We start from the raw sequence: 17,831 nt of genomic DNA, 5'->3' as shown, positions 1-17,831 counted from the left end.
CCCCACCTTTATTTGGAGGTCTATTTTCCCTCTATCACCCAGACCATCATGGATCCTCTCAGAAGGTTATTTAAGATCAGATCCTGGTGCAGTTGAAAGAGTCCAATTCAACCCTTTGCAGATTGGCTGTTTTTATAAATGTGAAGATCCAAGAGTGTTTGTATGTGGGTCAGTGACAAGAAAATTATTTCCAAAATTATTAACAGGAAAAAAAAGCTTTTACATTTGTATAGTATTGCAGTTGGTTTTAAACATAATATATAACATTTTCAACAATGGTTTTGAAAATAATTATTCTTAAATTGTCAAGTGGTGTAACCCAAAAAAAAAACATGTATTATCTATCTATCTATCTATCTATCTATCTATCTATCTATCTATCTATTAGTAGTAGTAGTAGTATTTATTATGGGGCTAATGGTGCTCTTCAAGTGCAGTCTCCTCTGGGCAGAAATGGAATTTAAAAAAAATCAATAACCCATGCGATGCCGTCAGGGTCTGGATGTGCCTCACTATGATTCACAAACACACGAGGCGTGGATTTCTCTTTTCTTTCAGTGTTTAATTTTCCCTTCATGTCTTTTGATGGACTTCTTTGGTGTTTCACTATTGAGAACAAACGTTGGTGTAGAATTTTCACTAGTATGCTACCAAATTACACAAACAATTAGACAAAAATGTCAAGTAACACAGTGAATTAAACATGACGTTTTGGCATGCAATAAGCAGCCTTTTTAAAGTATTTAATGTGATGAGTGCTGCATTTTTAAGAGTTAAATCAATAACCCATGCAATGCCGTCAGGGTCTGGATGTGCCTCACTATGATTCACAAACACACGAGGCGTGGATTTCTCTTTTCTTTCAGTGTTTAATTTTCCCTTCATGTCTTTTGATGGACTTCTTTGGTGTTTCACTATTGAGAACAAACGTTGGTGTAGAATTTTCACTAGTATGCTACCAAATTACACAAACAATTAGACAAAAATGTCAAGTAACACAGTGAATTAAACATGACGTTTTGGCATGCAATAAGCAGCCTTTTTAAAGTATTTAATGTGATGAGTGCTGCATTTTTAAGAGTTAAAAGTACATACACTAAAAAATGTTTTGTTAATTCTTAATATATTTGAATTTACATATGATCAGGGAAATTATCAGTTCTGCTCATTTAAAAAAAAATTTATGAATAATTTTAGAACTTCATGTTAAGCTTATAATGTCTGCCTTTCTCTTTTTTTTCTTATACCGACACATTTACCTGGTTTTCTAAGCATGTACATGTACACCTGATTTTATCCAGTTTTACATATTTAAAAAAATTACATTCTGATAAGCATACATCATCACAGTAGATTCCGATATTACTTTCTCTATGAAGAATGCATGTAATATTCCCATACAATTTGGCCCAAACATGATATCATATCTACATTTTAGAGCAGTCTTAAGGTTGGAAGTGCACCCGTGATGCTTTAAAATGCTGTAGGCAGCTAAATAGGTTTTGTAGACTTAGATTTATGTTCTTCATATGAAGAAAATATTTCCAAAGCCAAATTGCCCATGCTGTCAGTGTGAAATGAAGTTCTTGACCCATCTTGTGCTATGTGCTATGCTTATTCTGTTTCTGTAACCTTCTCTGGCTTTTGCTGGCAAATGCGTGAGTTTGATTTCAATACACCTGTGAAATGAAGCAGGATTTAGAAGAAATGTGCTTTAGATTCTGAACGCAGTCACGCTACACACTCATTGGCTGCCCAGCTATCAGAGGATTGTGGGACGGTTAAGAACTGGCACACTATGGGACCAAATCCCTTTTCTTTTCCTAGCATTGAACAAATAGGTTTTATTAAACATTCAAAATGGAGATACTATAAGATTAAGTTACGGACCTTGGAAGTAATGGGGTTTTAATGCCATATCCATTCAGAGTAATAAAGAAAGTATGGCATTTCATAAGCTGAATATGATTTTTTTTTATCATTTCATTTTGTGAAGTTCATTGCTATTACAGTCTGCACAGTTGATATGTTTTAAATGGCAATGCTGTTCCTGGTATATTATAAAGGATTAAGTATGCATACTTGGTATATATGTGATACCTCGAGGAAAAAAGTATTGATCATAATTAGCTAACTACATTGAGTTCACTCCCTGAGACGCACATACACTCTTAAAAATAAAGGTGCTTCACGATGCCATAGAAGAACCTTTTTGTCTAAATGGTTCCATAAAGAACCTTTAACATCTGAAGAACCTTTCTGTTTCACAAAAGCTTCTTTGTGGCGAAAGAAGGTTCTTCAGATTATAAAAAGGTAAGAAAGAGATGGTTCTTTAAAGAACCTTTGACTGAATGCTTCTTTGTGGAACCAAAAAGGGTTCTTCTATGGCATCGCTTGAAGAACCTTTTGAAGCACCTTTATTTTTAAGAGTGTACACCTCAAAATGTAATTGGAAATATGAAAACTTGTATGTCACGTGTGTTTATATATATATTTGTAATTACACATTTGTAATGATGACGTTGCGACGTAGTACACTTAAAATAGATTACATTTAAAAGTAATAATATACTACAGTAAAAATTACAATCAAATACTTTACATGTGCTTTAGTATATTAGTCAACACATCAAAATAAGTGTACTACTTTAAAGCATGACAAAAGATTATAAAAATGTTACTTAAAAGTAAAACATTTAATGTGACATTATTACAAACTGCACTTTTTAAAAGTCTGCTTAAGTGTGTTAAGAAACATAGTCATGAAAGTGTACATTACAGTAAGTACACTTAAATTATCCACAAGTACAGTTTTTAAAAATTTACTTTCAAGATTCGAGGTACACTACAAGTGCACATTCAATACCATTAAGTGCACTTTTTCACAGGGGACATGATAGCAATTGTCCATGTTCTGTGTCAGTGTGTTAGTCTCGATAAAACCAAACTCACTGTCTTACCTTGATCTCCATTGGCTCCTTTGGCACCCTGGACAGTCTCTCTAGGGCCTTTACTTATTCTGAAGCTGACGTGAAACAGAGCACATGAAAGTGGCTGTGACCTTTCCAAAAATGTCAGTGCTAGGACTAGTCTAATAATGAGGAATAGAGCAGAGGGAAGTCTACTTTAACCTTTAAGGGCAGCAGAACTACACTATGATAGTACTGTGCTGTTAGCAACAGGGCTACACTGTGCTATACGCTACAAACATAACCACCAGCGATTCTGGACTGATTCTAGACTTGATAACCTAAAAAAAATGAAATGGTGACACCTTTACCTGGACTTCTAGCATGTTTGCACTCTATGTTATGCAATTAGGGTAGCGTACTTTAAGGACTACCCAGTTTCTCTACATAAGTTCTGTTCCAGAATGTAAACACTGTCTGCTGCTTACATAGATCTCATAAGTGGCTGATTTATATCAATCTACACAGGCAGCAACTTGGCACATTATACAACTAGTGCTTTTCACAAGAAGTTAACTGAAGACTCGATTCACAGTTGATTCCAGTAGAGTTTGACGTTAGCATGTTGTTAGGCTAACAGTAGGTATGTTTACACGCATTACATTTCGAGAATCCAAATAAATCTAATCCAATTTCAGATTCGAAATGTTCTGCTTATGTGAATCCTAAACTTTGCAAACTGATTCACATATTTGATAACATGTGCATTACATGTATTCTGAACAAATCTTCCACAAATACGCAATGCCCAGTCATCATGTTGAGAACCGGTATTTTTTTTAAACTTGATTGAAGGTACATTTAGACGATAGCAAAGGTTTTCTTCTCTCTTTTTGAAAGTTTTTGCAAATAGGCAGTCCCCGTTCACATGGATCCACGGAAGTGACTAAAAACGCTGTATTATTCATGCCAGGCCAGTAGGTGACGATGTCACTTAGATAAAGAAACACTATGCACATACAGTACATATGGACTGAACGAGTAATGCACATGTGCATAACGTCACTGTTTCCACAAATTTGTGATTTTGTAGTTTACACAGCAAATATAATATCGTTTTCAAAAAATTGCATTTTGAAAAAAAAAAAAGTTTGTGTTTTCAGGCCCCCAAGATGCTGCTGTGTAAATGAACGGCCAAAACACATGAAATTATTTCTCTTTTTAGTTAAAAATGGTGTTGTGAAACGCCGCCTGAGAAAAAAGTCGGATTTAAGAATTAACACGATTCTTTTTTTTTTTTTTTTTTTTTTTTTTTTTTTTTTTTTTTTGATGAACTACACTCTAAGAAAAAAATGTTGCTTCAACTTTAAAAATGTGAGTGTATTTTGTACTGCCTAAAATTTTGTAAATTTTCAAATGTTTTACAAAATGTGTGTTTTTTGTAAATGCCATTAAAATATGAAGTTGTATTACCTCTGAGGCTCTTCAGTTGGGGTCACACTTGATAACTTCATGATCAAAGTGGAATGAAGCCTTGAAGTGCAAAACTTTTTTTCCCCTTCAGAAAAATCAATCTAATACATTTTTGTGATGAACTACACTCTAAGAAAAAAATGTTGCTTCAACTTTAAAAATGTGAGTGTATTTTGTACTGCCTAAAATTTTGTAAATTTTCAAATGTTTTACAAAATTTGTGTTTTTTGTATATGCCATTAAAATATGAAGTTGTATTACCTCTGAGGCTCTTCAGTTGGGGTCACACTTGATAACTTCATGATCAAAAGTGAATGAAGCCTTGAAGTGTAAAACTTTTTTTCCCCTTCAGAAAAATCAATCTAATACATTTTTGTTCAATAATATTTTTGGATTTTATATTTAGAATTTTGGGGAGATTTTATGATACTATGCAATATTTATACAATTTCTTATTAGCTATATTTCACATTACAATTGTTTTTCGTGTTTCCAATTAATTTCCTATGTTGGTCATTTTTGACTGCAAAGGTACCAATTTAAATTATTTTTTTTTTTGACAATTTAACATATCTGAATCATATCCATGATTTTGTGTGTGTTTGTGTTCACTTACCTAATGCAACAAAAGTCACCAAGTGTCATCTCATTTTTTTAGCAAAAAATAAAAATTCAAAATTCAAAATGTAAATTGTTTCTGTGACCATAAAGGCCTTAGATATTATATATTACAACTTGGATATTTGGGTTATCTCAACAAATTAAATTTGTGAAACTCATTTTAACACTAAAATCCTATTTATGTAAAGCTTGTTTTTCCTCCAGAAAATATACATTCACAATTCACAATTAATTATAATTTAGCATAATGCTTTGGTTTTAAAATTGTACATAGTTTGTACCTGTATTTCAGTTTCATGCTGTTATGGACATTTATGGACATTATCCGTTTTTGTGTTAGGCTAATATTCAAAATCCTCAAATATGGGCAGTCTACCCTCTTTTTTTCTGTAATCACACGGCCCATTAGTGTTATGAGCGAGGAAATGGTAGCTGTATAACAAACGGACACCAAAGAGATATCAGGGATAGATGGAGTCAACATGAAACATCCGTTTGCTGAAGTGTCTTCAGATGATAAACTCCCCTGTGGAGCGTTAATGTGCCGTCATCCACACTAATCACCGCCTGAGCTCAGATCAGCACTAAACGCAGTCACATTTCATACATCCATCATCCTCTCATGTCGGCTTCACTAGCACACTATCATTCTACATTTGCCACCGTCTTTTATAAGAAGCACCTGTCAGGCTGCAGCTGTTTGGCGGGTGCTGTTTGAATCATCGGTGGGTGACTGACGGGATCCTAGAGAGGGTTGGTCCCGTGTTAATGTGCGGGATGTACTGTAGCGATTGTCTCAGCAGGTCTCGCTGTCTGGTTAACTGCATAAATGCGAAACGTTGCCTGCACACAGTGGTGTGTGAAATGACGTCCAGCTGTTTTTAATAGCCTATCGCAATCGAGTGACAGACACAACAGGAGAACAAGAATTGCTGTCATATTACTGTCCTCCCACACTAATGATATTTAGATATTTGCTTGTGAGTAGGATGCATAGAAACGGACATTTCAGGACTTAATTTGACTGAATGCACTTTTATTATTTGTTTATTTGTGCTTGTGTGTTTGTGTGTGTGTTTGCAGGGTTACACACCACTCCACCTGGCTTTTCTACACAGACATGAGGAAATCATCCAGCTCCTGATCAGTAACTACAGTAAGTTTACTGTTCCAGAATATTCCTGATTAAACACACCTTAAGATGTGTGGTCAGCATCTGAATATGAGCCTGCAGCTGAATCTGGACCATCTGCCTTAAACTTTCCAGTCCTTCTGATACTTGGTGTGCATCTTTTTGTGATCCAACCTTTGTCACTGCATGTCAAATATGTATTTGGACAATATGTATGGATAAACAGTTGTTACAAGAATTTTTTAAATTTTGGGGGGCGTTAAGTCATGTGGTGCAACCAACATGCCGAAACAAGGGAAAACATAGGAACGGAAATTATATAGAAAACCCCCAAACACCACAATTTTTTTTAGGCTAGTTCAAGTTTTAAAACGTCATGTGGTTCAACCTCCAAAAAAACATGTAATGAAAACAATTAATTTATAATTAGTGTTATTTGAAAAAAAGTGCAGAATTTTTATTATGAAAAATTAATTGATTGATTGATTAAATATGGGTACACAATACTTGAAGAATATATACTTTAAGTATATATTGTATACACTACTTAAAAATATATATGTTAATGCCTCTTACTTGATGGTTACACCACATGACATTGTAGAGTCATTAAATTTAGACTTTTGTTAAGTAGTATTGTAGTTGGTAAAAATAGTTTTTCAAAACTAAAATATTTATTTATGTATTTATTTATTTATTTAGATGTGTACACAATACTTTGAAGAATGTATACTTTAAGTAAATAGTGTATACAATACTTAAATAATTTATGATAATGCCTTTTACTTGATGGTTACACCACATGACATTTCAGAGTCATCAAATTTAGACATTTGTTAAATAGTATAGTAGTTGGTAAAAAATGTTTTTCAAAATATTGATTTATTTATTTCCCCTTTCAACAACAATTCTTTAGGCAGTTTTCTTGAGGCAGTTTTTTTTTCTGACTATGTTCACAAGTTCAGTCATTACCAACGAAGTTCAACACTTCACTGTTTCCCGAAACCATAGTTGTAACGCACATTCACAAACAGCATTGAAAACTTGCGTGGTTGGAACTACAGCTACATAGTTTCTTGTTAGTATAATGTGGACTTACATAGATTGTGCTCTTGAGCAAAATAAGCAAGCTAACATACTATGCATTCTATTCCTGTCATTCGATTTATATATAAAAATTTTATTCTTCAACATTTAGTTTGTCAAGAGAATTTAAAGTGTGCATGTGTGAATGTGCTCTCTGGAACTTGCAATTGAATTAAACATCTGGAAATAAAGCAAAATAGTAGATAACAAAATAGTGAAGTAATTGTCAGACACCATGTTTGTTATTTACAGCAACAACCTGACAATAATTTGATTTCAAACCAACTAATTAGCTAAATGTATTACTCCATTATAAGAAAGAGGAAATCCAGCTCACAGACACAGATATGATCAGTGATGCAAAGCTGAAGTTACTGTGCAGTCACGAGTGATAATTGTTTTTTAGGGGAGAAACTCCAGCGATAGTTTATTGTCTCACACTGTGAGCTAACACTAGCTCCCGCTAATGAAGCTAACTAGGGTGTGTGTCAATAGAGTAATTCAAAAGAGCAGTCCCTCGAGATCTTGGACGGCGTACACGCATGTGTGTGTGGGGGGGTCTTGTTTGTAAAAGCCCCTAACACAGAAAAGATGCCCATATGTTGTGTGTTAGGTGGCCGCTCGGCCCTGTTGTGTTTGTAATTCACTAAAACACATATGGTCCAGGTCAATATTAGATCCCACCTCCTCTGAACAAACCACAGAGTTTCCATATGGTGTGTGGAAATGGATACTCCATGGTTTCCCATCACCACCTACAGCTCATTTGGACCCTACGTTGAGAGACAGAGAGAGGATTGTCCCTCTTTTTGTCCATTTTTTCAAGAATCATGACTGTTCAGCCAAATTGTAAATTGCACTCTTCACAAAATGACATCACAGTTCATCAACTGGTTTTGAATTGATTGATTGATTAAATATGGGTACACAATACTTGAAGAATATATACTTTAAGTATATATTGTATACACTACTTAAAAAATATATGTTAATGCCTCTTACTTGATGGTTACACCACATGACATTGTAGAGTCATTAAATTTAGACTCCATGGTTTCCCATCACCACCTACAGCTCACTTGGACCCTACGTTGAGAGACAGAGAGAGGATTGTCACTCTTTTTGTCCATTTTTTCAAGAATCATGAATGTTCAGCCAAATTGTAAATTGCTCTCTTCACAAAATGATATCACAGTTCATCAACTGGTTTTTGGGCACATCATATCCATATCAAACAAACAAACAAATGAATGAATAAATACAATGACTTAAAGACATCTCTTCTATTGTAAACATGTTTTTAATTCTTGAATTAAAATTGTATATTGCTGGGTAGTAACTGATTACTTGTAATCTGGATTACGTAATCAAATTCCAAAAATTAAGTACTTGCAATTAGATTAGATTACATTTTAAAATACTCATAATCAGACTATAGTTACTTTTTTATTGATTATATGATTACATATTATTCACACAACAGCATTAAATTAAATAATAATAATAATAAAAATATGTCGAAGTCTTGTAAAATATCAGATAAATGTACCTTTTCATGAAATGGCAAGGATAGTTCAGGTGGTGAGATGTCATGTAGTATAACCCCTTAAAACATAATGACATGTGAATTGATTCATATTTGTGAAACGGAAAGCTTAAAAAAATTATTATCTTAAATATCTGTTTGTTTGCTTGTCTGAAAATAATGATTAAGATATTCACTGTATTAAAGGGATAGTTCACCCAAAAATGAAAATGTGATGTTTATCTGCTTAGCCCCAGGGCATCCAAGATGTAGGTGACTTTGTTTCTTCAGTAGAACACATTTGATGATTTTTAACTTTAACTGTTGCAGTCTATCAGTCGTATAATGCATGGCAATGGTAACAAAATCTATGAGAGTAAAAAAAACATGCACAGACAAATCCAAATTAAACCCTGTGGCTCGTGACGACACACTGATGTCCTTAAGAAACTGAACAGTATTTATATAATATTTTACCTCTAATACACCACTATGTCCAACTGTCTTTGGGCGTGCGCACGACTTCCGGTGCGTGAGGTGTGTACACGCTCTGGAGTAGTTTACGTTAATGGGTGTATGGCTGGTCTCAGGCTGTCAGTGTATGTATATTGAGTGGCAGACAATCTTCCGTCAGACTGATGAGATCTTTAGCGCCAAACCTTCTCCTGGGAACCTCCGAACCAATGAGCCATGGCTGGCCAAGCTGCCATCAGCGCCCATTCATACCCCTCACTAAGTCACCAGATTGTTCACTGTTCACACACTCACATCTACATCGTTTACAGCGTGTTGATGCATTCGATTGCCTTATGTGTTTCTATTCATCTCATCATGTTTAAATATTACAAAGATGATGCATCAATTTGATTGAACAATTTGCACAAGAGTGGATGGTCAAACAATTGTGTTCTGCTCACAGTGTTATTGATTATCACCAATACGTGTTTATTTCAATAATATTTCATTTTTATTACAAATAAATGCAACATCTCAGTTGGGTTTGGTGGAAATAGTGATGAAAATGACATTTGTATAAGGGCTTTGAATCCACCAGCATCTTGCCGCTGCACTAATGATTTCTATAGCACTCCGGGTGAATAATGCTTTATCTTATCATATAGCGAGATCTGCACGAGTGGTTAGGGAACTGCAGATAGTTTAACATAGTTACCAACTGACTGCTTGCAGTGCCTTAAGCAATATAGTTGAACAGCGTTATAGGATTACTGCTTTGCGCCTGGAAACATAAGCCTCTCTTAGCGGCGTACAGCTTAAGACCTCCGCCTAACTCTATTAAAGCGCACAGAATTTCTCCAGACACATGCGTAATCATATAACTCTGTTAAAAAGCTTGCGGTTGCTTTGGATACAGTCGTGACTGGATTGTTGGAAATCAGAGTTAACGTCTCGCTCTTTATTGAAACTGCAGTTTTATTAGTTTATTGTTATCAATTCATGTCCGTTGTCGATATTTAGGCACTGCAGGAACTGCACTGTGAATACGGTATTGTGGTTTTTCTGCATCTTCTCTAGTTGACTGTCCACTTCAGGATTTGAGCTGACAGAATAGGCTACTTGAACAAGTGTTGTTGTTGAAGATCTTCCACCATGTTCTGTAATAGTGAAAATGGTGTAAAACACATACTCTGCTTTAGGAGCTAATATATAATTCAACAGAATAAGCGACTGGGGAGGCAGCAGTCAGACATCCGTATACATTTATATTGAGGGTTTGAGAGTTCATAGGTCTGATAGTGATGTAGGTTTAGCCTATTGGCCAGAGAAGCCCTTTAGGTCATGTCTGCGAGGCCAACTTCAACCACAATCCAACACAGTCTACAAACAAAAACTCTCATTGGGTGAACCTCGCAAACACTGTCAATAAATGTTCAAGTTTTTTTTTTTTTTTTTTTTTTTATTATAATTTTTTTTTATAAATTATTATTTTAAATGCTTGATTCTGAGTGCTTGATCACTGCATTCTGCTCATTATTTGTCAATAAATAGCATTAAACTGTATAACTGGCTTTTATTGGAGTTATTATAATGAGCTAAAACTATAAAATGAACTAAGCGTTTTTAACTAAAACTTAAGCCACAACAAATATTTTTTTTGGTAATTGAAAATTTTTTTTTTTAAATTAATTAATTAATTAATTAATTAATTAACAAATTAAATGTTTGTTTGTTTGTTTTCAGCTTGTTGCCAAGGCAACATTTATCATTTTCAGTTTATGTACAGTTGTAAAAACTAAAACTGAAATAAAAAGCAATTAAAGCTATATAGACATATAAACAAAATAATAAAAATGACAAAAACATACAACAAAATTATTAAAACTAACTAAAATTAAAAAGAAAAAATATATATAAAATAAGAGTGTATTCAAAATATTAAATCTAATATTAATAGATTAAATATTAATTCAAAACACTCATTCATTTATTTATTTGGTAAGAACCCATCTAATAATAAGTGGGATAATGTACAGTCATCCAGATAATGCAGTTGGTAATTACTGCTTAGCGCTTACATATTTTGCACAAAGAACATGAAGACTTTTTGAACTGTGATATTCATTTCATGAGGGTTGAGCAAATTTAAATCTCCTCCCTCACTTTTCATAAGGATGTTATAGAAGAAAAATCTCATTCTCAATGCAAAAAACAAATGAAATATTATTTAAATTGTGAAGTACAGATGTAACTATTTTTTTAAATGTTGTTATTACTGTATAAAAATCAACAATTTATTGAGTAATTTACTTTTATTTAGCTCACACTACTTAATTAAAACTACTGATATTTATTGTTATAAAAACTTATCATTATATTAGTGTTATAAAGCCATATAACCGTTTAATTTAATTTAATAAGACATGCAAAATACGCAGCTTTAAATGTCATCAACAATGCTTAGATGACTGAAAAGAGCTGGTCAAAGAAGCTTGTCATTCACTTGTCAGGCAAAGCACTGATCTCTAAAGCTCAATCTCCAGCAACAGAATATGTTATTTATGCAAAGTACGGTGATTTCAAAAAGGCATAACAGGCTGTTGACACTCTACATAAAAATAGGAGATGTTGACCTTTACCGCTATCGGCCCCCTCTTTGCCCAATCCTCTCTTTCCCTCTCTTTATGTCGCCAGGCCTCTTTTCAAATGTACAATCCTCGCCTCCTCTTTTCACTGTTATCTCAAATAATTACCTCTCCGTTTCCCCCCTGAATCCCTGGAGGCCCTGAGCTGCTCAAAAGGCCCCTCAGTGTGTCCAGGCGCGGAGGGATTGAGATCAGCTCTCAGTCGCTCAGTATTCAGTCTCTAATTAACCGCCGCGGTGTTCCAGCAGGCCCCAGTCCAGCCCAAGTCCATATGGCTGCTACAAGGCCCGTGTGATTCTCACTATGTGCTACAAGAGCAAGAGAGAGGGGGATGAGATGATTGAAAAGAGAGAGTGGTTGGGTGTATTATTTTTAACGACTCTCCGATGGCAGAGATGACGGTGTTTGTTATTTTTAAGCAGCAGTAGCCTAACCTTGAGCTCCCACACACTCACACCTCTGTTTATGTGTTAAAAAAGTCATTACTGAGAGTGTTTGTATGTTACAAGTCTGAGAGAAGGAAAATGTAATCATATTTTATTCATAGCTTCGCAAAACAGTATTGAATGTGAGACAACAGTGTCTCTGGTCAGATTTACTGTTGCTTGGTGAATTTTCACAGGCAAAATTCAGTCATTTCAATAGGAATCCACGTGATTGGGATTTTCACGTCAGGTGAAAGATTTCCCTTTGCAGATTTCACAATGGCTTCAAGTTGATTGTATGAATTTGCCGCGTTGACCAACATGGTACATTGCTATACTGTTGACTATGGACCTTTTAACACAGTTTTTGTACTGTGTTCAGGACGAAGGAGGCAGGAATCGCCAAATATTGAACGTGATGTTTAATGACAAAATAAACGAACATCCAAAACCAAATGTAAGCCACCTCACGGCTGACTGCGGCATTAAAGTAAACAAAACAAGCCACAAGTCTCCCACTGTCAACACTCCTGCTTTCATCCTTGTGGAGCTCCTCCGTGGGGCTTATTAAAGGTGGGGTAAGTGATTTGTGGTAGCCAATGTTGATATTTCAAATAACCAAAACAAACACGCCCCTACCCCAAAAGGGTATCGCCCCTATTTTGATAGCTCCGCCCCACACATACGTACGCAACCCAGGCAACAATTAGTTCTGTGAAACAAAGCAAAACCAACCGTGTCTACACCAGACGCGAGCAGCGAGACAAAATATTATAGAACTCATTATAATCAGTGATGCTGTCAACACCATAGATATATATACATATCTATGGTCTACACTGGATGCGGCGCGGCACGACACAACAAATCCCCGACAGAAATCTGCTGCTGCGTTCTATTCATGACGTATTTCAAATGATTTTCAACGGTCACTTTGTCGTGTCCAATGTACTAGACAGACTTTAGCTGCTACGGCGCAGACACGGTGTTTACTTACCTATCGAGAAGAAACAAAGCAACCTCGGCGTTCGATCGCAGGCCTTCCGCTCCTTCAGTTCTTTCCAGCGCTGGAAAGCTGATCCAATATTAACACAGGTCCGACTTCTTGCCTAAAACCTTCTTTTGTTCCGCAGACGTTTTCCTCTTTTGTTTTTTATCCGCCATCTCTATCTTTCTGTCGCTCGGCTCGCTAATGTCCGTCCTGTGCACTGAACGCTCTCTCCTCCACATCATGAGTAGACACGCCCCTTACTGCTGATTGGCTACAAGTTTGTTTTGGTACTCGGCCCCAGCGTTTTTGAAAAAATACATATTTTACCTTTAACATTCGCACCACCAGACTCGCTCCGTCCCCAAGGCTCTCGGCCCCGCCCCACTCCTCGCCACAGACTGCACACTAATTTCACTAAAGATGTAATTCACCACTAGCAAAATAGGGTTTTAATAAAAGTTGTCTGTCTGTGCAGTAGAAACACGATTGCACAAAAAAAGCAGCTACATGATTAGAGAATCTCTGCAGTTGCGAGTTTACAGAATTGTGTGATATAATTCTTTACAGAATTGTGTGATATAAATTCACAACTGCGAGTTACAGAGTCGAGTTACAAACTGCAAATGTATATCTTGCCATTGTGAGAAAAAAGTCAGAATGTTCCATAGAAAACAGATAAAACAGGCTGTGGTTAAAAAAGCTAGAAAAACTCAAACTCCCATAGTTGTGACGATCAGGCTATCCATGAGCCAGGTTACAAAAATCGGGGGGAAAAACACCATCTGGCAGACTTCTGATCGCTCCAGGGGTTTTGTGAAAACTACAAATCGCACTTCCACATTTTTGTATCCCGCTCACTGACAGTTTGATCATTATGGGTACTGAAGTTGTCCTACTTACTTACATATTTATTTACTTACTTAGGCTATTTACTTATTTATTTGTTTGTTTGTTTGCCAAATACCTTTTTCTCAAGTCATGTAGCACTGATTGTGGAATGAATGAATGAATGGATGAATGAATGAATGAATGAAAAATGCATTTCTACTGCATAGACAGCCAACTTTTATTAAAACCCCATCTTGCCAGCAGAGAATTACCTCTTAAAGGGACCGTTCACACATTTTTGCATTCCACTGTCCTGTTTTCCCATAGTTTTTCTATGTAAGCATTCCCTAGACGGACACAGCATGAGACATGTTCTGTGTGAATTGCCCCTAACAAAGTAAAATTAACTCTTTAAAAAGGAATGTTCAAATATCTGTTACTCTCAGTGAATGTTTTCAAATGCTGTGTTAAAATTCTCTATTCTTGAAAGTGAAAGAAAAATTGATCATGAATGTAGTTAGCAGTGCTCAGTGTCTGTCAAACATATCTACATTGTTTGATATGACCTCTTACAGTATTCCTGAAATGCATACTGCTGTATGATCACACAAATGAACATGCTGTCATCATTTACTCACCCTCACGTCATTCAGTGGTAACAATGATAATTTGAAGATATCACCAAAATTAATTACGGGTTTGAAATAGCAAAATAAGAAAATATAGTTAGAACTTTCATTTTTGTGTGAAATAATCCTTTGGAACTAGTTAATTAATTATAGGGTTCTTGTTTAAAGAAGACCCTTGTGAAAAAGAAGGGCACTTAATTGTATATAATTGCAGATAATATAATATTACCACACTTTCATGACTATGTTTCTTAACAGACTTTTGCACTTTGTAATAATGTCAAATTAAAAGTGTTACTTTAAAGTACAATTTATATCATTGACTTGTTTTTTTTTGCTTTAAAAAAATATGTAAATTTTAACTTAAATTGCAACTTCATCATTACGAATGCGTAATTACAAATATATTTAAATTCATGACACAATAACAGAAACTATATTATATTGTAGATTACCATTATGTCAGTAACCATATTTCAATAACTATAGAAATATATCTACTATAATACAATATCTTTTTTGATATTAATGTCCAATAAAGTGTCTGAAAACAATACATTCAGTTTGCAGTTAAGTATATTATTTTAAAGTGTATTATTTCTGTAATAAATACTTTATTTTAATTATGCCATTTTTTTGACATTGTGTAAACTTTTTGTGTATATGGACAACTAATGGCACAGTTTATTAAATTGCTACATTTATTTATAGTTTAATAAAAAATAAATATGTATGTCACTGTTTTATCAATTAAATTCAGTGGGAGCACCAGGATTTGCCTACCTCTTCTACTCACTAAAAGTACGTACAAAATGGCACAATGCTTTGTAGTATGTAGCAAAAGTGCAGACACATTAGTGAAATTTTGGCGAAATTTCACAGCGAAAAAATAGTCAATAGTGTAGCAATGTAAGAGACAGTAGTCACTTTTTAAACCAGGCAGCTTTCTTTGGCTCAGCATTGTGAATTTGCATGACCAACTGAACCAAAACATCATTGCTGTTAATCTTGCATTTACTTGTCAGAATTACCAAAACAGTCTCTCCCGCTTTCTTTTCATATTCACCCCAATTAACACAACACCTAGAGTAATGCTTCTGTCCATCTGTGGTATCTCAGGCTTTTGTCTTTGTTTGGACACTAGCTGCAGTATTTCTCACTATCAGACCAACTCTCGCAGGCGATGTCCAGCTAGCGGCTGTCGTGTGAGAAAGCTGCATGTGTGCATAAAGCTGACACTCAGAACGGACCAATGGTTTTTATGGGAGACATACAGCTATGAAACACTCTCTGGAATGATAAAAAAACAATGGAAGACATTACAGTGACTGTAGGTCATTGTTTTGTAGAAAATAATTCAAACTCTCTGAATCTCAGTATGTAGATTGCTAAAGATTCATCAAAGTCTATCAATCTTTAGTGAATGTATGCAGTCTGGATCTCCTCCAGCGGTGTGACATTCCCAGAGCCGTCCAGGAAAACTCAGCGCATGTCCTTGTGTGAACATGCATTACATCTGAATGACATTGAGAATATAGTTAGAAAATGTAATGCAAGAAGATTGGATAACTCTCTTGATTTTTTTTTTCCTCAGATGAATAAGAAAATTATAATATCAAAACACTGCTTGTGACATCATAATATCTGTTGCTGGTTAGAATTACGATCTGGTGTCAAAATGTGTCCTTAGGTGTTCAGGTGTAACAAAAAAAAACTGGTGTCTGGAATATGTTTTTGGCTGGAACTGCTTAAAATAGAACTCAGACGTTTATGTTTCCTGTTACATTAATATCAATGACAAAACTATCTTGTAATGACCATAATATAGTACCCTGCAGCAATTTGTCCATAATCAGCATTCCCTTGGGAAAAACTACTCTTGAGCATACTTTTAAAAAATTACTTATTATGAAAATAATATACATCAAAATATATGCTTAAATATGACCTGAAAATAATGTTCTTGAATGCTTAAATGCACGTCATTTGCAATTAAATGAAAATGTATAATAGTTTACATTTATAATTAATCAGTTTCCACTTACGTGGAGTTAAGTAGATCCTTATATGTAATTTCATAAGTGCTTTTGTTGTTTTCAATTAAAGTGTACTGCTGAGTGTACTGACAAACATTTATGATAAACTAAATATACTGTAATGTCATTTCTGTAATATATTTGCAATTAAACATTTGTAATGATGAAGTTGAAGTTCTATTAACTTTTGACGGAATATCAAATACATTCTACAGTTAAAATGTATAATCAAGTGCTTTACATGTGCTTTAGTATGTTTGTCAACACATCAAAATACTTCCTTAAAGCATGAAAATAAAACAATGATTTAAAATGTACATAAAGATACTAAAATGTACTAATTTGACATTAGTATTCACAAGGATTTAGTACATCATCTGTGGTGAATTTACTTACTTAAGATCCTTGGCCGCTGTCTGGTTTTCTCTGTCAATTAAAAGAGCAGGACTGCTGGGAGGTCAAGCATCTCTCACTCCATTCTCCGTCAATATCAATCACTCACACCTGCCTCAGGCTGTTTGTTTAGGTCAAGATTTAGCTCCTGCATCTCTGCCACCTCTGGCAAGGCGCACACAGACAAAGAGGCTCTTGGGTAATATTTGAAAAGAAATGGGAACACACACACACACACACACACACACACTCACAAACAAGTGTGTGCCAACAACTTTTCTAGCGAAAGCAAACATTTCAGACATGCAAAGTTGGTAAAGGCCTTTAAACTCAAGTAAAGACCCTTTGATGTACTGGACTGTGTGCTGGTATCTCCAAATAATCAATTATGACAATTTAATCAATCATTCATCACATTTAACATCCAAAATGTGACATTACGTCACTTCCTGTTTGTTGCTGCTGTGTGTTTTGAGTTTGAGCTCCGTCAAGTTAATTCTCCACCCAGAACTGCTTCGCTCCCCTCCGCGAGACGAAACGCGACACTGTGATCATCGGAGACTCCATCGTCCGGCATGTCCGTGCTACATTAGCTGAAGGTAAAGTGCACACTCACTGTTTCCCTGGTGCTCGTGTTCTCGATGTTTCTGTGCAGATACCCGCGATCCTGACGGGCGACGAG

Source organism: Sinocyclocheilus grahami, unplaced genomic scaffold, assembly GCF_001515645.1.
Source record: "Sinocyclocheilus grahami isolate Dianchi unplaced genomic scaffold, SAMN03320097.WGS_v1.1 scaffold543.1, whole genome shotgun sequence".
Taxonomy (NCBI): Eukaryota; Metazoa; Chordata; class Actinopteri; order Cypriniformes; family Cyprinidae; genus Sinocyclocheilus; species Sinocyclocheilus grahami.
Note: the sequence above shows the minus strand (reverse complement) of the source record.